Raw genomic sequence first — 22334 nt, 5'->3', positions numbered from 1 at the left:
AATCAGAACACGGCAACCAAGCACGAACAAACGGCACAGAGATCTAACTCATGCTGTGGTCATTTGCGAGTCAAACACATAACATTAGACTAACGTTGGCCAGCTTATAGTATCATGATTCACTACGTTAGCTCACCAATGTCAACTAATGGCGCCAAGCAATGTCCAGGCCAGGACTGCGCATAAGGTGGTGCGCAGTGCTCATGAATGAATGTTTTTATGAGCACTGAAAACATTTAAATTAATGAGCACCACATCCAAGTGTGATAGGGCTCATTTAAGTACCAAACATTTTTTACTATGCAAAACCGTGCTCAATAGAGTATATTATTACGATTTTTTTTACAGTCGTATGCAAAAGTCTAGGCACCCCTCTGAGGCTGCATGATAATTTACTCTGTCTTCACCAAAAATGATCACAGTGGTATAAAATTCATTTTCTAGTTAACACTGAGTGCTGGGGTGACTTCCAGACAAAGATTTTTAGTGTAGCAGTATTTAGTTGTGTGAAATTAAATCAAATGTGAAAAATAGGCTGTGCAAAAGTTTGGGCACCCTACTGATTTTGATGATTTGAATACCTGTAACCGCTTAATGCTGATTAACTGCAACACATAATTCGTCTAATTAACTCGTTAAGCCAATAGACAGGTGCATCCAATCATTAGGAAAGGTATTTAAGGTAGCCAATTGCAAGTTGTGCTTCTCTTTGATTCTTCTCTGAACAGTGGCAAAATGGGGGCATCAAAACAGCTATCCAATGATCTAAAAACAAATATTGTTCAGCAGTATGGTTTAGGGGAAGGCTACAAGAAGTTATCCCGGAGGTTTCAGCTTTCAGTTTCCACCGTGAGGAATGTGATTCAGAAATGGAAGGCAAACGGGACTGTACTTGTTAAGGCCAGAAGTGGTAGGCCAAGAAGATTAACAGAGAGACAAAGGCGAAGGATTGTCAGAATGGTCAAGGACAACCCTCAGACCACCTCGAAAGACCTGCAAGGTCATCTTGCTGCAGATGGTGTCACTGTGCATTGCTCAACCATTCAGCGCACATTGCACAGAGAACAGCTGCATGGGTGAGTGATGCGGAAGAAGCCTTTTCTGCACACACGCCACAAACAGGCTTGCTTGAGGTATGCAAAACTTCATTTGATCAAGCCAGACTCATTTTGGAACAAAGTGCTGTGGACTGATGAGACGAAGCTAGAACTATTTGGTCACAACAAGAGGCGTTACGCATGGAGGCAAAAGAACACAGCATTCCAAGAAAAGCACTTGCTGCCCACAGTCAAATTTGGTGGTGGGTCCATCATGCTGTGGGGCTGTGTGGTTAGTGCAGGAACTGGGAATCTAGTTAAGGTTGAAGTTCGCATGGATTCTACTCAGTACCAGCAAATTCTTCACAATAATGTTCAAGAATCTTGAAGTTGAAGTTAAGCCGGAGTTGGGTGTTCCAGCAGGACAACGACCCAAAACATACCTCCAAATCCACTAAGGCATTTATGCAGAGGAACAACTACAATGTTCTGGAATGGCCATCACAGTCCCCAGACTTGAACATAATTGAAAATCTATGGGGTGACTTGAAGCGGGCTGTCCACGCTAGGCACCCATCAAACCTGACTGAACTGGAGATGTATTGTAAGGAAGAATGGACCAAAATACCTTCATCCAGGATCCAGACACTCATCAGAGGCTATAAGAAGCGTCTAGAAGCTGTTATTTTAGCAAAAGGAGGCTCTACTAAATATTAATGTGATTTTTCTGTTGGGGTGCCCAAATGTATGCACCTGTCTAATTATCTTATGATGCATATGGTATATTTTCTGTTTATCAAATAAACCTTTTTTCAGTGCTAAAATATCACTGTGTCCATGAAGTATTATATATATATATGACAAAAAAAGTTCCTGATCCAAACGCCCAACAATTTATAGATGAAGGGAATTGAAATGATCAGGGGTTCCCAAACTTTTGCATACGACTGTATTTGAGATACATTATGGTTTTAATCTAGCAACAGAAAAATAATCGTTATACTAAACGTCCAATTAGTCGTTAGATTAGTCGACTAATCGATAAAATAAATCGCCAGATTAATCGTTTTGAAAATAATGGTTTACCCCCAGCCCTAATTTATTCCCTTTAAATTCTCATTAACATAAATCCAACATATTGTAGCGAACATATAAATTGATCGAGAAGACGTTATCTTTCAGTCCAATGCACACATTCAGCTACCCACAGGAGCTCTCTCAAGCTGGGCACCGGTTCACTCACAGCACCTTTCATGCAACTACGACAGCACAGGCACTAGCCAATCAGATCGCGTTCATGCTCAAGTCTAAAGAGCGCGAAGATCAAAAATAAAAGATGGCGGACCAAACCCCGTAGCTGGTCTTGTTTGTACCTATAAGTTGTTAGTTTGACATTTTTTTTGCTTAGATTTGTTAAAAATTACAGAGAAAGACAATATACAAGGTCAAAAAACCTTAATTGTAACTGAAAAATTAGTCTGAGAGGATTTGCAAGGAGCCCCCTATCTAATGTTAGCATGCTACTACCTACAAGGTTAACAACTTGCTAGCGGTGTGATTGGTTTGTTGACCTGTCAATCTCACTATAACGTCTCTGTTGTCAAAACGACCCCATGCGCCAGACTCCTCCTCAGTCATCCGTTGGATCGTGTCAGTCAGGAGTTATTGATAAGAAGATTCATCTTACTAATGTGGGAGGATGTGTGCCATCGAAAGATGCTTGAGGATTCACTGTCCCTTCTTTATGTATGATGAAATTAAAACATATCTCTGAATTATTTTAATAAGTTGTTATTAATTGTTAGCTCAGAGTTGTATGCAATATGTATGTTTATAAATGGCAGTGGCACGGCCACCCTGTACATTTCAAACAAAATTTTATAGAATTTATATAGTAGGGGGTCCCTGCTCATCTCGCCATCAGTTTGGGGTTCCCTGGCCGGAAAAACGTTGAAGACCCCTGCTCTACACCATACCTGTCTCAGACCTCTACACCAGTGGTTCCTTTTTTCAGTGATGTACCCCCTGTGAAATATTTTTTCAGCCAAGTACCCCCTAACCAGCGCAAAGCATTTTTGATAAAAAAAAAATATGCAATACACAGCACTATGCCATCATTGTCTGATTTATTAAACTGTCAACACTGAAGATTGAACATTGTTGCATTGAACTGAGTGCGTTTGCAATTACATTTTAGTAAGAAACTTGTGTAAGAAGCTTGTGCTTCACTGAAAATCTTTGCCAGTCTTGGTGGCAGGGAGGAAACTGCTGTCATCAAGCTCTTCTCCAGGCACAGTCTTCTTGTCTGCTTTGTTTTGATCACAGTCATTGCAGAGAAGGAGGCCTCACATCAATATGTGGAGGCAAAGGGTAGTAGCTGCTCCAAAGCTTTCAGTCCCAGGTCAGGGTGCTCCTGCTTTACACACCCGAAACTGTGTGAGTGTGGATGTGGCAAACCTCATCTGGAGGCCACAGTCAGGTGACACTTGAGTGTTTCCTGATTTGTGACAGGTAGCTTGCTTCCATATGCTTTGGACAAGGGAAATGGGTTTCTCACCCAATCCAGCTGTGTAGATTTCTCCTCCATGTCAGGAAAGTAGGAAATTGAAAATTAAAATTTTGATCAAATGGGTCAAATGTCCCACGATGACCAACTTGACTGGAGCTCTGTTCACATCCTCACTAGAGAGAAAATCATTCACCTGAGGAAAGCAGGTGAAATCCCCCTGTGCAGAGGCTCTTCTCAGCTCTGCTTTCTTCAGGAAGCCTTCCACCTTGTCATACAGGTTTAAAATGATGGTGTCCTTTCCCTGCAGACATATTCAGTTCGTTCAGTTTGCTGAATACATCTGCCAGAAAGCACATATTTGCCAGCCAGTCTGTGTGGCATGGGGATATCTGTGCTCAATCAGAAAGGTGTGTACTTCAGATCGTTATTTCAACAGCCGGTTAAGTATTCTCCCTCGAGAGAGCCAACTGTGTGCAGCAGCAGTTGTGTGTGTTCAGCTCCCAAGTTTTCGCGAAAAAAATAGCGCTTATTATACAGATACTTGCCAGAACCTATTTTTAATGAGTTTGTTGCCGTTTCGTGATTTCCGCTAAAAACTAATTGTTCACGCAAATGCTTAACAACCCACCTTCTGACTTCAAGTTTCAATGTCTTTCCGTCTTTGTGAATTAGAAGCACAAAACCCGTTGCCAATGACAGCGGTCAAAAACTTTTCACAGCAGTGAATATCAAGAAATTACAAAGCTGCGAACGCAGACATTTAACCCACATATGGCCCATACTAATCAATGGACATTTTGGAGCATTCTGAAGACACATATAATATCTTACGTACCCCCTGGACTACCTTCACGTACTCGTACCCCCAAAAGTGGTGCAGAGCATGCCAAGACACATTAAAGCTCTGATTGCAAATCAAGGTTATTCCACCAAATATTAATTTCTGAAATCTTCTTAAGAACATTAGTATTGTGTTGTTTAAAAATGAATATGAGCTTGTTTTCTTTGCATTATTCGAGATCTGGAAACACTGCATATTTTTTGTTATTTTGACCAATTGTCATTTTTCTGCAAATAAATGCTCTAAATTACAATATTTTTATTCGAAATTTGGTAGAAATGTTGTCAGTTGTTTATAGAATGAAACAAAAATGTTAATTTTACTCAAACACATACCAATAAATAGTTAAACCAGAATTTTTTTTTCAGAAACCAGAAGAAGTGGTCTCTTAATTTTTTTCTGCGGCTGTATCCCATTCTACCGAATTCGTGTAATATGCAGTCCCTCAACAATAAAAACTATTTACAAAACAATTAGGTATTTAGGCATAGATAGTTAATTAGAAAATGTTATGGTCTTTATAAACCCAATGCATTGCATGAGATAGTGATAAGCTAAATATATACAAAATCATCATTTGTAGGGTACTTTCTATTGGGAAGTAGCTGTCCCCAACCCTGACATCTAAATTTCAATGCCTTTAAATAACACTTTACATTTTTTTTAGATTTTTTTCAATGATTTAATTTCAAAGATCTTTATGATTGGGTTGAAACAGAACTTGGAATATTTAGATTTATTGTGGGTTTCATTTTTAAATCAATTTACTATACTCAAAAAATCATGTCCCTAGTTTTCATGTCACTACCGAAACACAAGAGTTTTAGTCCATTGGCTGAGCCTGTGTTTTAGCCACGACTCTGCATTTTTGACCATGCAGTGACACTGCAACTCTGTCCCTCATGGTTGAATGGTAAGTAGCTAAATCCCATAGTTTTTATATAAATGTGTTCCAAAGTCTGAAAATCGACGTGTAACCTTAAGAATTGTCACTACCGAAACGCATGTTTTCTTCAATTAAGTAAACCTTTTGGGGTTTCATGGAAAATCTTATGTTTGTATGTGTGTTCACCTCTTCAAAGATGTGTTTGCAAGCCATGTGCTAGCTAGAATTCTTTATTTATGCTTAAAGTTAGCTAGAATTGTCACTACCGAAACAGTCACTACCGAAACATATGGTAGTGACCAGATGATTTTGGTAGTGACAAAATGAAATGGTAAGTAGTTCAATCCCATCATTTTTAAATAAATGTGTTGTGTGGACTAAAGGGCGGCCCAGAGCACCTTTTGGATGATTTTGGCAGAGAAATGAAAATCCATCCAACAGTGCAGTCACTACCGAAACAGTGCAGTCACTACCGAAACAGATTAATTGAACTTGAAAATTTGGTAAAAAATTAATTTCTATGGATTTCATTGTGAAAACCTTCAAGAAATATTTGTAAAAATACTCTTCAGAGAAGGGAAGGAAACACAATCTGAACAGGTCAATAATAATACTTTTTTACTATAGTAAATGTGATGTTTCGGTAGTGACAATTTTTGGAAGAGGAAAAACATTCCAACACATTCTGAAAATACAATATAAAACTTGACTGTTATTTTACTAGATATGTGTACTTTAGATATGGTACAATATACATACGGACAAAGATTTGGGAATAAACCATAAAAAAACTCAAAATATATCAGACATGACTTTGCATCAATTCGGTAGAATGGCCCGTATATGTAGTGCCTCTCCCATATATGTACTCCAGGGCTCTACAGTGCGAGTATTTCATTTGCATATGCGCCTAAAAAAAGGTACGTGCGAACTTGAAAAAGAATGTACGAGCACAGTGTGCGAGTGACAGACTGTTGTCAATACAGCGCCAAAAAGTGAAGCATTCCATTGATTTCACATGGAAACAAGTGACAGGGTCGCGACTGATGTGAACATATCATGATGACGCGCTGAACTTTCTGCAAATGAGAGCGACGATTTGCAACCAATGGGCCAGAGCCATATAAAAAGAGTTACTACACTCTATGATCTCGCCGTCATGCGATCTCTTGGTATAAGTAGCTCGCAAAAACCCCACTGCTCGCAACCTGTTTGAATGGTTTTCGACGGGACAACAGCAGCACCATCTCGATTTACTGACATTTTCAGTATATAACACACATAATATCAATTGGTTACTGGTGTGTTGTATCCTGTTTATGTCTGATACTTTATAAACATTTATGTTTTACGTTAACTTATTACACTAGGCAGCAATATTGTGAAGTAGAGCTAAAAATGGCTTTCCGAGCTCCCATACTGTAGCTCACACCAGCAACTGCTCAATTTAAGACAAGAAAGGAGTTTGGTAACTTAGCTAGTAACTGTCAATGATAACTAGTTATTATATTAGCCAACGTTATGTTAACTTCAAAGGGGCAGTCGAGTGTCTAGGTTGTGTCAGCTTGGATAGCTAGCTAATCATTTTCGATTGAAGCCTCACGTTAGCCTCGGTAAACGTTTAGCTAGCTAACGTTAGCTAACTATGAGGTAGCATATCCTAGCTAAGTTATATAGGATAGGCCACATACAACATTAATCAAGCAAAAAAGAAATGAATATGTAATTGGTTTGAATAGCCTTGTCTATTTGGGCAATTGTTATTATCATTGACACCACTTTCACCTGTCAAAACTATCCGTCTAGCTAAATCTGTTGGTTATGAGATTACACAGCATTTCATATGGAGAATATGTGGTTGATTTAACTCTAAGGCCAGCTAGGCATAGTAGTTGTATTGTGCCATCACATCATTTGAATTTTCTAAATCTAGACGTGATATTCTCATATGTTTGAATGATAATTATGTCAATCAAGTATTGCCTTAAATTATTATTTACATTGATTTAATTGGAATTCAGCTGTAGGCATGAGCTCTGTATCTTGGAGACTAATTGCATCCACAATTTAGGTACTGCAATAGGGCTGGGATATGTGTACTTTAGATATGGTACAATATACATACGGACAAAGATTTGGGAATAAACCATAAAAAAACTCAAAATATATCCGACATGACTTTGCATCAATTCGGTAGAATGGCCCGTATATGTAGTGCCTCTCCCATATATGTACTCCAGGGCTCTACAGTGCGAGTATTTCATTTGCATATGCGCCTAAAAAAAGGTACGTGCGAACTTGAAAAAGAATGTACGAGCACAGTGTGCGAGTGACAGACTGTTGTCAATACAGCGCCAAAAAGTGAAGCATTCCATTGATTTCACATGGAAACAAGTGACAGGGTCGCGACTGATGTGAACATATCATGATGACGCGCTGAACTTTCTGCAAATGAGAGCGACGATTTGCAACCAATGGGCCAGAGCCACATCATTTGAATTTTCTAAATCTAGACGTGATATTCTCATATGTTTGAATGATAATTATGTCAATCAAGTATTGCCTTAAATTATTATTTACATTGATTTAATTGGAATTCAGCTGTAGGCATGAGCTCTGTATCTTGGAGACTAATTGCATCCACAATTTAGGTACTGCAATAGGGCTGGGACGACGCGTCGACGTCATCGATTACGTCGACGCAAAAAATACGTCGACGCAAAATATTTCGCGCCGATGCATCATTTGAAAAAAAAAAAAAACTGTTTAATTAACGGTTGATAACATTTTTATTTAAGAAAGTTGAGCCAAGAGAAAGTTGAGCCAACGGAAGATTACACGAGTAAATACAAAAGTGTAACGACATAACGCAGATAAGCAGAGACAACTTAACGTAGGCCCTAGGGTATCGTGGTATATCGGGCAGTAGACGTAGTTTGGTGATTGAGTGATCCACGGTCGATTGTTTATTTTCTACGAGATCAGCTGGCAGCTTCAGTGGCTGCTAGCAACGTTTAGCTATCGCTGCTAGTTGAGATTCAACGGTGTGTCGCTGGTTTCCCTGGTAACGGACAGACGGTTAGCAGCTAGCCCTGGGTCTACTCTACCTTCTGATTGACGCTCTTTGCCCTGCCATCCACGGACATCCCAGTGTGACCCATCTCTCTGGACCATCGAGGTACTGGGCTCCAGTTTTATTGAGTTATTATCCTGACATTACACACACATACCTAACAAGGCACTCCTTCCCGAACTGAACGGCATTATACAGACATTCGTATCGTTCACACAAACCGCCAGCACAGCCGCTTGCCGGAGCGGCATTGAACTCTGTGGATTGACAAATACGTCATCGTACGTATTCTGAACTGTGACCATCGACTTTTGAACTCTGAACTCATACATCTATTCGGAACACAAAGAACTGTAAAATACATCGGGATTGTATTGCCATATTGTTATATTGTTATTGCATTAGTTAAGTTGTTTATTGATTGTATATTATAGCAAGCGTGAACGAGAGAGTGATTGGGCATTAGGCCACTGATATTGAATGGGTATGAAAATAGTGTAATAGTTATTAAAGCAAATATTTAGAGTAGGTTCATTGAATGTATCTATTTATAATAATTAATATTAGTAAATATCTTCTTTAATACTGAATGGTCTCCGTTGGCACAACTTTCTCAAACATTTTTATGACCTGGTTAGGTGATTTTCTTCAATTTTCTTTTTTCTTTTAGAATTTTGAAGAGCAATAAACAAACACATATTGCAATGTCAAGGGATTCATGTTTTTTTCCCCAGATGTAGAAATCAACATGTATAGTAAATTGCTATTAGTGAATTAATGGGGAGATAATCGATAATCGAATCGAACTGAAAAAATGAATCGTTAGATTAATCGTTTAAAAAATAATCGTTTATCCCAGCCCTATACTGCAAGCTTGACTATTATGCAGTTGTACAGTGCCCTCCACAAATATTGGCACCCCTAGTGAATATGAGCTAAACAGGCTATAAAAATATAGCTATAGCTAAATATAGCTATTATCTTGGCAAATGGAGGCTGCACAAAACATTACATTAAGGGGTGCCAATAATTGTGGCACACATGTTTTGGGGGAAAATATTTATTTAAAGATCAACAGTTTTTTTTTTCTTTCAATAATTTTACTTCAATGAAAAGGTAAGATTTTTGTGAATATTTTGAGTGAAAAACCAAGAGGATTAACAGCAAAGACATTTTTTTTTATAGCCTGTTTAGCTCATATTCACTAGGGGTGCCAATATTTCTGGAGGGCACTGTAAACACAACACAGGGGGTCAGGCTTTTAGCGAGGAATTTTTAAGGGGGGGTCCATTTTGTAATTGAACCTAACGGGCGAAGCCCCAGTGACCCAGCAAAACTAGGGGGGTCTGGGGGCATGGTCCCCCATAAGATTTTTTTTGAAAAGAACCTTTTAAATAGTGTCCTCTAGTGGGTTTAAGGAAGATAAATTAACAAATTTAGATTTATATATGGCATAAACATATTGAAGACATCCGCTGAGATTTTGTTTTGGATATGTGAAGCAGGAGCACCCTGACCTGGGAGAGAAAGCTAAGGAGCAGCTATACCCTTTGCCTCCACATATTTATGTGAGGACTCCTTCTCTGCAATGACTGTGATTAAAACAAAGCAGAGAAACAGACTGTGCCTGGAGAAGAGCCTAATCACAGCAGTTGCCTCTTTTTTTTTTTTTTTTAAATAACCTTAAATAGTGTCCTCTAGTGGGTTTTAGGAAGAGAAATTAACAAATGAAGATTTAAAATATGGCACAAACATAAACATATTGAAGACATCTGCTGAGATAGGTGCTAATTATAGTTAATGTCAGATATCCTCTGTTCAATTTTCAAACTCACTCACTATATGACTTTTTGCTCGATTAATATTCCATGACAAATGATACGATGCCAACGTGACCGTTTCAGAGTACTTTGTACTAGGGCTGGGCGATTTTTCGATTTCGATTTTAATCGCGATGTAATTTTTTTCTACGGTTTTAAATGAGACGTTCGATTAGACGGCGCCTTCAAAAAAAAAAAAAATCAATGTTTTCACAGACCCGCGAATACAGCGCCGCACGTAGCCCATGGGCGTCGCGACAATGTAATTGGGGGGGGACAAGACTCCCTCACTTTTCAAAACAAGTCGTTTCGACCCCCCCACTTTTGCAGTCAAAATAGTGCGTGCGTGACTGCTGGTCTACTAGCCAATTATTCTTTCCATTGCTTCACAATTAAATCCGTTCAACTTTATCAGTGGGGAATACCCACAGCAATATAAATCCACTCCGCGTTTTCCTGGTGTACTACGCAGCCTCATCACGCACGCAGATTCAACTGTCATTAATGTTCATTCATTCTCTGATTTGATCGGAGCGTCGCGCTAGAAGCAGACCACAGAAATGGACATACGGATTTTTTTTTCGAAGAAGAGGAAAGTAAGTCAGAGTTGCCCAAGTTTTACCTGTAGTGGACAATTAAGGACCACCCAATGGACATTATCTGGCTATAATCGTATTGTTATTGCCATAACAACCGTGAGCTAATCTGGCGTTAACGTTAGCTAGCTAATGGCAGTTTTTCTAACGACAGCAGCGACTAAACACACACTCACCAAAGAAGATTTTTTTTTTTTAATGTGTCACTCACTTGTATACCTCTCTTTGACTCACACACGAAAGATGATGTCAATGCCACAAATAAAATGAACATTGGTGTGCTGGGCATGCTGTCAAGCTTTGCTATGTATGAAAACTATTTCCCCTACGTGAACCGTTTACTTCTGGCAGCTTCCATCCTTAAAGACTTTGTGTTTCAATACACATTTGGCCATTTCTGACCTGAACAGTCATACTTTAATGAGGTGGTCAGTTTGAATGTAGCCAACATAATTATCAGGCCACCAAACCTATATCAATTGTGAATTTGATATGCTGATAACATGATTTACATCTCAGAGAAAAACATGGTAAATGCACCAGAATGCGGGTATTTGCATGTACGTTTTTCAAAAAAATTTGGGGTGATTTAGTTCATATCGTGATATAAAATCGAAATCGAAAATTTTTGGGGGAAAAAATCGAAATATAACTTTTTCCCATATCGCCCAGCCCTACTTTGTACATTTAAAAAAAAAAGCTGAGTCTGTTTCTCTGACTGACGTTTCAATTCAAAGTATGTACCTTGTGCTTGCAAAGCTCTGTGTCTTTAGGAACTCCTGGGCTATGTTAGCATTGTGTGTGGAGAGAAGGCGCTCCAAATTTGAGGCTTTAAAATGCGACAGTGACGTTGGCATATTAAGCAGAGGGGTTTTCCATTTCGCTCCGCAAATAATTCCTTCCATTCAGGCAAGAACGTGCAGTGTTCATCTTCATATTTTCGTTTAGTTTTACGCTTTGCTGGATCCATGGCATTCTTTCAGTACCTACTGCTAGTAAGTCTGGCTAGTAACTATCTGCGACTGGGTGCACACATTAGAATGTTTCATGTTTGGAACATTAACGTTACTTGAAGACATCTCTCAAGATCGCGTGATGACAAAATATACATGATTAAATAACCCATTCAAATCGGACAGCTTTTTGTCTGTATTTCGTGCAAAATATGCATTTTAGATGTTTATTTTACTATATGAAAATTCTGTACACCAAGAGAAAAGTCAGTGAGCACTCGCACTGGAGCCGAGCCACACGTCAGCCGGCAAAGAGCTGCATGCGGCTCGCCACCCCTAATAGCGGTAAACTGTTGTTTTATGTGTTACAACGTGATTACGCTCATTAACGTTTGAACAATGTTGAGAGTTATTGTGAACACGTTTAAAAAAAAGTTTGACTGGGTGAAAAAAGGGACGAAAAACTTAAGGCGTCTGTAGGGCGTCTGCCTAAAAGTACTGCGTCCAATTTCTTATTATTTTAGAACAGTGCGTCCAAAAGACGCACGGACGCATGCCTAGCTAAAAGCCTGCAGGGGGTCCCTGGGCCTGAGAAGGGAAGGAAAGGAGTTTAATGTGGCTATAATGTGGAATTTTAAATATGCCTAAAACTAGACTAAATTGTAATGAGTTTTTGAAAACTGGACTGAAACGAAGAAGGATAACTACGACTAAATGTGACTAAAACTAATATGCATTTTTGTCTTAAGACTGAATCTAAAATAGCTGCCAAAATGAACACTGAGGACCCCTTAATCTGCAATTAATTGTTGCTAGCTCCTATCAGATGTAGCCTACTAACTAGGCTTATAAGAGAAGACTAACTTTGTATGCGAACGAACACCAATAACTAGAACTAATTTGCCAGACTATAAACCAATGTGATACACGTGCGCTCTAGCTATACAGTAAAAGTGTTGCTTACATTAGATACTAGACCTACAACTCTTACTGCATTAAGTCTAACAAGCTATTTCTTACAATAAACTTTAAGTAAAGCTGGCTATGTAAGATACTACTAATAACAATTGATAAGAGGTCAACCAAAGCGTTGTATGAACAAATGCAGTAATTTGATCAATTAACCAGCTAAATTGCTTTGAAAACACTGAACATGAATGGGGTTTAACGTTGGAAAATACAATGTTTGGAACTATAGGTCGCAAATGAGTATGACATGCTTTACTTCCGCGTAAAAAAAACCTGCTGTGCTCCTAAATTTCTTTGTGTGCTCCTAATTTTTTTCATTTAGGAGCACATGTGCCAGGCTGTCATGGTGATGGCGCCTGGTATGGCTGCCTCGGTGTGATGGCCCGCACTTCTGTGAACGTTTTTATTCCTAATCAGTCATTAATTCAGTTAATTGCGAATCAACTCGGTTTATTTTGATTTATTGTTAGTAACTGTGTTTGTTTTTATCTTAATTTTTTTTTTTTTCATAACGTCTCAACCCCGACTTTTTCCGTATTTTACTATTTTGTTATTGTTGTGTTGCTATGGTGACGACGTCGCCAATTATTTTTACGAGGGATGAGCTACTTTACATCAGGGACTCAACACCATCGGACTTATGTCCCAACTTTGTAGCCTCTTCTATCGATTTGCTGGACTTACAAATCAAAGGTCCTGGCCATGCAACGAGACGGAGACGTAGAGGTAAAAGAGCTGGAGCCCTGGTGCGCTTTCGGAAGAGAGGAGTACAGCCGCCTCCTGGTCGCGTCTCCCGGTGCGCCACAGAGAGCGACCCTTCCTGCAGTGCCTGCAGTGCACCCTCCACTCAGCAGATCACCTCCCAGCAGCAGCTGCCTCATCGCTCTCAACATCGGGAAGAGGAGTGCAGTCATGTGCCCTCCACCGCACATTGCCGGCCTCTGCCCGCCTTCGAGCTGGAGATCACCTCCACCCGGTCCGTCGTGCATGCTGCACATCAACAGCAACTGCCAGCAACACAGCAGGAGTCTGCCCTGGTCTCTGAGACATTGGAAGACTTCGATGGAGCAGCGGAGAAGGCCACATCATCACCATGGGTCGCGACACTCGATGCTTCGGCGCAGCACATCCACCCTGAGCTGCCTGTGATGCCGTACTCTGGCTGTCCACGGACTGATTCGATCAACTCGCCGTCTACGGTTGCTGAGATCTCGGTTATAGGACACCAACTCCCTACACTACCGATGCTTCTCTTTTATTGCAATGGACTGAATGCTGCTGTCGCCACTCCAGAACACCGGAAAACAAACTTTCCCATTCCTGTTCTGACAACGAATAGGAAGAATCGATTACGTTGAGCCTATGGGGTAAATCAGTCAAATCATTTATCTATATCTAGACAACCTCAGAACGTTGCAGCTAGTTCCACTCCCTCAAGAAAGAGGGACATTAATAAGCCTATATCAGATAGACCACCTAAATCACACGTAGTGGCACTGAAACCCCAGAAACTCCCTTTATTTAATTCTGGCACACCATTCATGGCAAAGTTTGCACTCTTTAATGTTAGATCTCTTTAAGGAAAGTCGTTCCTTATTAATGATCTTGTTTGTTCCAACAAATTGGATTTTTTATTTCTGACAGAAACTTGGCTTGATCAAACAAACTGTGACACTGTGCTCATTGAATCTGCCCCCCCTGATTCCGAGTTTTTGAATGCTACCAGAACAAACAAAAAAGGAGGAGGAATAGCCTTCCTGTTTAAAGCTTTGTTTCAGTATAAACATATGTCATTCGGTGATTTTAAGTCATTTGAGTATCTATGTGCTCTCATAAAAACCACCCCTCAGACTCTCTTACTGACTATCTATAGACCTCCCAAACAGTCTGTTAGTATTTTTCTTGAGGAATTCAGCCAACTCTTATCAGTCATTTGCATTGAATTTGATTATATAATTTGAACAGGTGATTTTAACCTGCATATAGACAACATAGACAATAAGTACACTGAAGACTTTATTGGCCTAACAGACACTTTTAGTCTTACTCAACATGTGCAGGGGCCAACTCACTCTCTGGGACACACTCTAGATCTTGTTATTACAAGGGGCCTTTCTGTCTGTATGTGTGAAAGATGTAGCATTGTCAGACCATTTCTGTGTATTCTTTGATGTATCTATGCCTTTTCCTATCCATACCAATCAGATGACGATTGAAAAGCGTATCATCAATGAGAACACAGCTACTCTATTTGAGTCAACACTATCATCTATTCGCACGTTTGAACCCTTGCCTGTCCCTGAGCAGCAGTCAAATCTAACAGATTGTTTAATGGACACCTTTATTTCACAAATGACACGTCATGGACCATGTTGCCCCTGTGAAAATAAAAAAAATCACCAACAAAAGCAAAGCTCCATGGCTACTAAACCCCATAGTCAAATCCCTTAAAAGAGAATGCAGGAAAACTGAGAGGAAATGGCGGAAACAAAAACTCACAATCCACTATTGTATCTACAAAGAAACACTCCACAAGTATAATTCTGAAATATACAAGGCTAGGAAATCCTTCTTCTCAAACACCATCAGTAGAAATATTAACAACTCCAAGGTGCTGTTTTCAAATGTGGAAAAACTTACATCTCCTGTCTTTCAGTTTCCCAGTGAGTTTATCTCTACTGAAGCCTGCAATGACTTTGCAGCTTTCTTTAATAATAAGATTTACAATATAAGAGCTAGCATATCATGTACAAACCTTACAAAGCCTGGACCCATAGAAGGAATACCAAACAATGTAATGTCAGAATTTTCTATTATAGACAGTACAATCCTTCTAAAAACTGTACAAGCTCTGAATTCATCAACTTGCAGTTTGGATGTTCTGCCAACTCAGTTCTTTAAATCTGTCTTCCATCTCCTAATCACAGATGTACTGAAACTAGTGAATACATCTCTACAATCTGGCATTTTTCCAAAGTCCCTAAAAACAGCCATTGTAAAACCCCTTATTAAAAAAAGGAATCTGGATACCTCTGTATAACAACTACAGGCCCATCTAACTTGCCTTTCATTAGCAAAATCATTGAAAGGACAGTTTTTAACCAACTAACTGAGTTTTTAACTGATAATTCATGTCTAGACCCATTTCAGTCTGGTTTCCGAACCTATCACAGCACAGAAACCGCCCTTGTTAAGGTACTCAATGATATAAGGCTAAGTACTGACTGTGGGAAAACAACTGCTCTGGTCTTATTAGACTTAAGTGCTGCATTTGACACAGTTGATCATGCAATACTGCTCCACAGGCTTGAGCACCTGGTTGGTCTGAGGGGCACGGTGATTGACTGGCTCAAATCCTACCTCAAAGACAGAAGTTTCTATGTCAATATTGGCAATTACACTTCCTCATCCATCCCCTTAAACTGTGGTGTTCCCCAAGGATCGATCCTAGGCCCCCTGTTGTTCAATTTGTATATGCTCCCACTCGGGCAAATTATCAAACAACATCAGATTTCATACCATAGCTATGCTGACGACACTCAATTATACTTAGCAATTTCTCCCAATGACCTTAGCCCGCTAGAATCACTTAACCTGTATGGATCCAGGACCCTGAGGCGTGCCGGGAAGATTATGGCCGACCCCTCCCACCCTGGTCACAAACTCTTTGTGACCCTCCCCTCCGGCAGAAGGCTGCGGTCCATCAGGACCAAAACCTCGCGCCACCAGAGCACCTTCTTCCCATCTGCGGCTGGCCTCATCAACAAGGCCCGGCCCCAGCCCCCCAACACGGACTCTAATCCTGAACTCTAAATTGCACACTTATATTTATTTTTTTCCCATGTTTAATAACTTAATATGTATATGTAACGGGTACAAATATGTGCTGCGCCTTTAAGCCGCGAGAGTTCGCGTGCACGAGCGAAGGAGCCGTTAGAGAAGAGTAGAGTGAAAGAAGAGAGAAGTTGAGTTGGAAGACGGAGTTGTTCAGAGTCACGATTATAGTTAAGCCATATGTATTAGTTAAATCAAATGCTTAGTGTTTAGACCCGTTGACGTTGCTAGGACCGGGACGTGTTTACTTTGACGGTGCCAGTGCCAAAGTTGGGCAGCACTTAGGTTAAGTAAGTTACGTTTTGCCGTGAGCGACAACACCCGCTAGACTAGCGCAGGAGGCTAGCCATTAACACTCGACGCTTCGCCTGCTAGCTACTTCCCAGAGGAGATTCCGCTGTGAAAGCCATTACTGAGTTGAGCCTGCCATCCATCGGCATCCCAGACGTGATCTCTGTGACCGGTATCTTTACACCACACCATCACATACACTGACTCCTCACACACAGGTTGAACAGTCCGAACGAACTAACGCTGCACTTGTGCTCACACACACACACACACACACAGACAAACGTTCGCATCTCACTGGAAGGGACATCAGACTGCGTGCATTCCGTGACACACACACACACACACCCACGCACACACGCGGACTCAATACGGATATCATATTGTGGAGTGCTATTTTAATTGTATGTTGTATATATATATGATGTATGCCGGTCTTAGAGTAGTTATTATTGTCGACCTAGTTTGTTAGCTTTTGTTTTTTAACTATCAGAGTGAAGTTTGTGGTATATCAATTATTAATTCGGTGTTGTAGATTACTACACACTAAGAGTGTTTGTTTTTAACTGTAAGAGTGAAGGTTGTGTATCAATTATTAATTCCGTGTTGCTGATGAGTGTTTGTTTTTAACTGTAAGAGAGAAATTTGTGTAACAATTATTAATTCCTTGTTTTAGGTTACTACACACTGAGAGGGTTTGTTTTTTTAATTGTTAATTCTGTGTCGCTGATTACTACACCCTAAGAGTGGTTGTTTTAACTATTAATTATCAATTCTGTGTTGCTGCTTACTACATACTAAAAGATTATTTGTGTTTTTAAACTGTCCATTTCTAATCCAGTGTTGTGGGTTACTTACCTGGGGGTAGGGACGCCTCATCTGTTTAGCTGGCTTTAGGTAGAGTGGTGTTTGTGTCAGGTCAGTGTAGTGCCTTACTTCAAGCTCTGCATACTGCATACACGGTTAGTGGGGAGGGGCACTAGACATCTCCCTGCAGCCTGAAGTTAAACCCTATCTCAAGGGCCGGTGCCTAGCCTGGGCTGCTAAACAGACAACAACCTGTCTGTTCACACAGACAACGAGGTCACAGGCATTGGGTGTGGAGGACCTAGATCCTGTCCCACTCAGTCCCCCTCAGCTAAGTGTCAGAATATTACCCCTACAAGGCGGCGGCAATTCTCCCGACCGCTACATATATAATAACTTAATATGTATTGTTTATTGTTTACTGTGTATGTTTATTGTTTGCACCAACGAACCACAAAAAATTCCTGGTAGGTGAAAACCTACTTGGCAGTAAAAACTTTTTTGCATAATATTATCATTCCGCAAGTAGTCCGGTTAGTTAACGTAACGGAAGGTCATTGAAACTTCAAGTCAGAAGGTGGATTGCTCAGCATTTGCGTGCAGAACTATTTTTTTCTTAGCGGAAATCACAAAATGACAACAAACTCATTCAAAAGAGGTATTCTGGAGGAATGTCTTCTATCGTTTTGGCAAGTAACTGTATAATAAGCGTGTTTTTTTTTCGCGAAAACATGGGAGCTGAACACACACAACTGCTGCTGCACACAGAAGTGCGTTGGCTCTCTCGAGGGAGAATACTCAAACGGCTGTTGAAATTACGATCTGAAGTACAGACCTTTCTGATTGAGCACAGATCCCCCAATGCCACACAGACTGGCTTGCAAATATGTGCTATCTGGCAGATATATTCAGCAAACTGAACGAACTGAATATGTCTGCAGGGAAAGGACACCAGCATTTTAAACCTGTATGACAAGGTGGGAGGCTTCCCGAAGAAAGCAGAGCTGTGGAGAAGAGCCTCTGCACAGGGGGATTTCACCTGCTTTCCTCAGATTGATGATTTTCTCTCTAGTGAGGATGTGGACAGAGCTCCAGTCCAGTTGGTCATCGTGGGACATTAGACCAATTTGATTCAACATTTTAATTTTCAATTTCCTACTTTCCTGACATGGAGGAGAAATCTACACAGCTGGATTGGGTGAAAAACCCATTTCTCTTGTCCGAAGCATGTGGAAGCTCTGTCACTAATCAGGAAACACTCATGGAAGTGTCATCTGACCGTGGGCTCCAGATGAAGTTTGCCACATCCACACTCACACAGTTTTGGATGTGTGTGAAGCAGGAGCACCCTGACCTGGGAGAGAAAGCTTTGGAGCAGCTACTACCCTATGCCTCCACATATTTATGTGAGGCCTCCTTCTCTGCAATGACTGTGATCAAAACAAAGCAGAGAAACAGACTGTGCCTGGAGAAGAGCTTGATCACAGCAGTTGCCTCCTTGCCACCAAGACTTACAAAGATTTTCAGCGAAGCATAAGCACAAGTTTCTTACTAAAATGTAATTGTAAACGCACTCAGTTCAATGCCACAATATTCAATGTTCAATCTTCAGTGCTGACAGTTTAATAAATCAGACAATGATGGCATAGAGCTGTGTATAACATATTTTTTTTCAATCAAAAATGCTTTGCGCTGGTTAGGGGGTACTTGGCTGAAAAAATATTTCACAGGGAGTACAAAACTGAAAAAAGGTTGAGAACCACTGGCTTAGAGGCCGAGAGCGGTATTGCAGACAGATAGAGCTTGTAGACAAATTATAGCATGCAACATATTGAAAAAAATTACTGAACTGGTTCATTTTTTGGAGCTGTGAACTAAGTTAAACATTTTGAACTATGAACTGAACTAGTTCATTTTAAAAATTGTGAACTTTGAACTGAACTAGTTCATGTAGAAAGTTAACTTTCCCAACACTGCATACCACTTAACAGTATTTTACTAGCTACATCAAACTGGTCGCGCTATGCGGACACAAAATGTGATTTGTTGTCCTCCTGTCCTACCACTCGCTGCCTTCCTAGTAAGTTGCTTATTTGCCGTCTTGTTTCATCTTGTGCTGCACTTGCTTGATGTTTGACTGTTTTAAGAAAGTTTGTCATAGTGTCAAAGTAGGTATATGTCAACAGGTTTTGCTAAATTATGCCGCTAGCATTTCGTTAGCCTAACGGTTAGCGTTTAGTAATTCCGTTGTGCTGCCTTTGGGCTCATTTTAACATAAATGACGACGACAGAGGTAAGGCACAGTGTAAGATCTGTAGTGCTAATTACACAAACTTCACTGATGCTAGTGGCGCAAGACCAAAGCAAACATTCTTTACCGACGTCCTGCAAAATAAAAAAGACACGCACACACAGAGAGAGAGGTAGAGAGACAGACTAATAGTGCCACAAGTGATTGTTTGTGTACTTGAGCAGGAGACTCTTTTGATCCTTTTGTAACTGAAATGTAACTTCTCCAGTAATAGTTCTGTTCACGTTTTGTACAGCAGACTGTGTTGTTAACTAACTAAATTTAATTGCCTTTATCTGGTTATATTTGCATTTTGTCTAATGTGATGATATTGACTCTTTGAAGGCTTTTTTTTTGTTAAAACCAGAAAGCTTTGTTTATTTTTGGCTTGGTATAGCCTTCTGTTAATTTTGTACTATAGGCTTGACATAATCAGCAGAGGATCAAATAAAATCTGCCTTTAAATCAATTGCACTTTCATTGAGACCAAATTTAAGAAGTATCGGTATCGGTACTCGGTATCGGCAAGTACAGAAAAAAAAATACTCATACTCATTTTGGTTTGTAAAAAAGTGGTATGGGTGCATCCCTATGTGTTATTTATCCCATGTTCAATGAACCTTATTCGTTAATGGGATTTGCATGTAAAAGAGGGAGAGCCAGAGGAAGACCCAATCACGCTTGACCTGGCAGAGTTACTCGGGCGACAGTGGTACAGGAGGTAGAGAAGTCGTTTAGTAATCAGAAGGTTTCTAGTTCGATTCCCTGTCGAAGCGTCCTTGAGCAAGACACTGAACCCCTAATTGCTCCTGATGTGCAGTGTGCCATCAGTGTAAATGTATACACCCATGTAAGTCGCTTTGGATAAAAGCGTCTGCTAAATGACTAAATGAAATGAAATGAAATAAATGAGTTACTGTTACATTTGGACTGGCAGTCTGAACAATGCCCAAATGCTTGCTGCACATGGAGGCATACCCAGGATCAGGATCCCCCTGTTTTCCCATCTTCCAGCTGATGCCTCACTTCTTAGGCTATGTTCAGACTGCAGGCAAATTGGATTTGTTTCTCGAATCAGATATTTTGTGATGACTGTTCGCACTTTTATTCGCAAGGGATCAGGTCGGATATGTGAGTTCAGACATCACCACCCTATCTGCATGGGTTGCTGTGGTAAAATCAGTAACTACTATAGGTTCCTTCCACCTTTGCCTATACAGAAGCCTCACCCAAAGTACCAGCAGACAAATAGTTTCAGCATCTGTCCATGGACTGTTGTTCTCCATGTTGTCATGTCTACATTCCTCCATAGCGCTCTTAAAACAGTATAAAAAACATGGCGCTCTGTAATAGCAGCATGTATTCCACTACTCCCGTCACTCTGGATTTGACACTGTATGTAATTGTATGTCACCTTGTGAGTGATGCAAAAGACACTTTGAAATCTGATGTTGAGAAGCCAGTGTGTCCGGACTGGAACGCATCTGCAGAAATCCGATTGGAGTTGCTTTTCAAACCACTGATATATATGGTTTGTATTTTTTTCACTGTCCAGACTTTTAAACATCAATCTGGCTTTGACAAAAATCAGATTTGGCCTGACAGTCTAAACAAGGCCTTATCTCCTCAATGCACTTCTGTCTCTTTTAAGGCTACGTTTTTCGGGCAGGGCAGCATATGGAAGCTTAGTTCTGGGTTCTTAACCCTGTTGGTAGTGCAACCCCACCACACTGCAGCTTTTAGGCATTTTTCATTATTTTGTTAGCAGACGAAAGTGACAAGGAGACACCTTCACGCAATACAGAGTCAATGGAGAGCGATGAATTGTTTTCCCCTCTGTTGTGGGAGGGACCTAATTGCGCCTATCCAATTCACTGCTGTTAAGGTTTACTCCATCTGAGTCCATTTACAATCAAAACAATTCTTTTCCAAAAATAAACCAATGGAAACCTTGCTTCTCAGCTTCCACTAAGGGAGAACTGGGTAGCAAACTTCATGATTTTAAATTCCGCCCACGTTAAATATAGATAACTTACCTACGCATATAAGGTAACAAAAGAAGGCACACGGAGAGCAGTCACACCAGTTTAGCAAAAAGAATGTTAGCAAGATATTTATCCGAATCAAAACAAACGGGGCCAGCCACATGGCCTAGCCCCGACTGAAATCACAGAGCAGTAGTTAGCCTCAAACGTCTGTGAATCAAACTTTGCTGGCTAACTAAGCTAGGTATCCTTGCTTCAAAGCCCGTGTTATTATGTCCCAGACTGGTAGATGGCCATGTGAGTTACTAAATTCAACTTTAGAAACTGCTTGCAGAAGTAAGCTATCGCACAGTAAGCCACCTCAGCACTGTTCAAGTTTCTTATAGTACAGATAAAATATACATCACAAGTGAATTTTAACAAAGCTAGCTAGCGTAGTAATT

At 40.3% G+C, this 22334-nt stretch overlaps 1 protein-coding gene across 1 annotated transcript in view; it reads right to left on the bottom strand.

Annotated features, from left to right (window-relative positions):
* The window catches only part of cecr2 (CECR2 histone acetyl-lysine reader), a gene marked incomplete at both ends in the record, with an annotated part of 48012 nt that overhangs the window by 25363 nt on the left and 315 nt on the right, over window positions 1-22334 (bottom strand). The gene's annotated exons all lie outside the window — the stretch shown is intronic.

Source organism: Sprattus sprattus (assembly GCF_963457725.1).
Source record: "Sprattus sprattus genome assembly, chromosome: 7".
NCBI lineage: Eukaryota > Metazoa > Chordata > Actinopteri > Clupeiformes > Clupeidae > Sprattus > Sprattus sprattus.
This window is presented reverse-complemented; position numbering and strand designations above follow the sequence as displayed.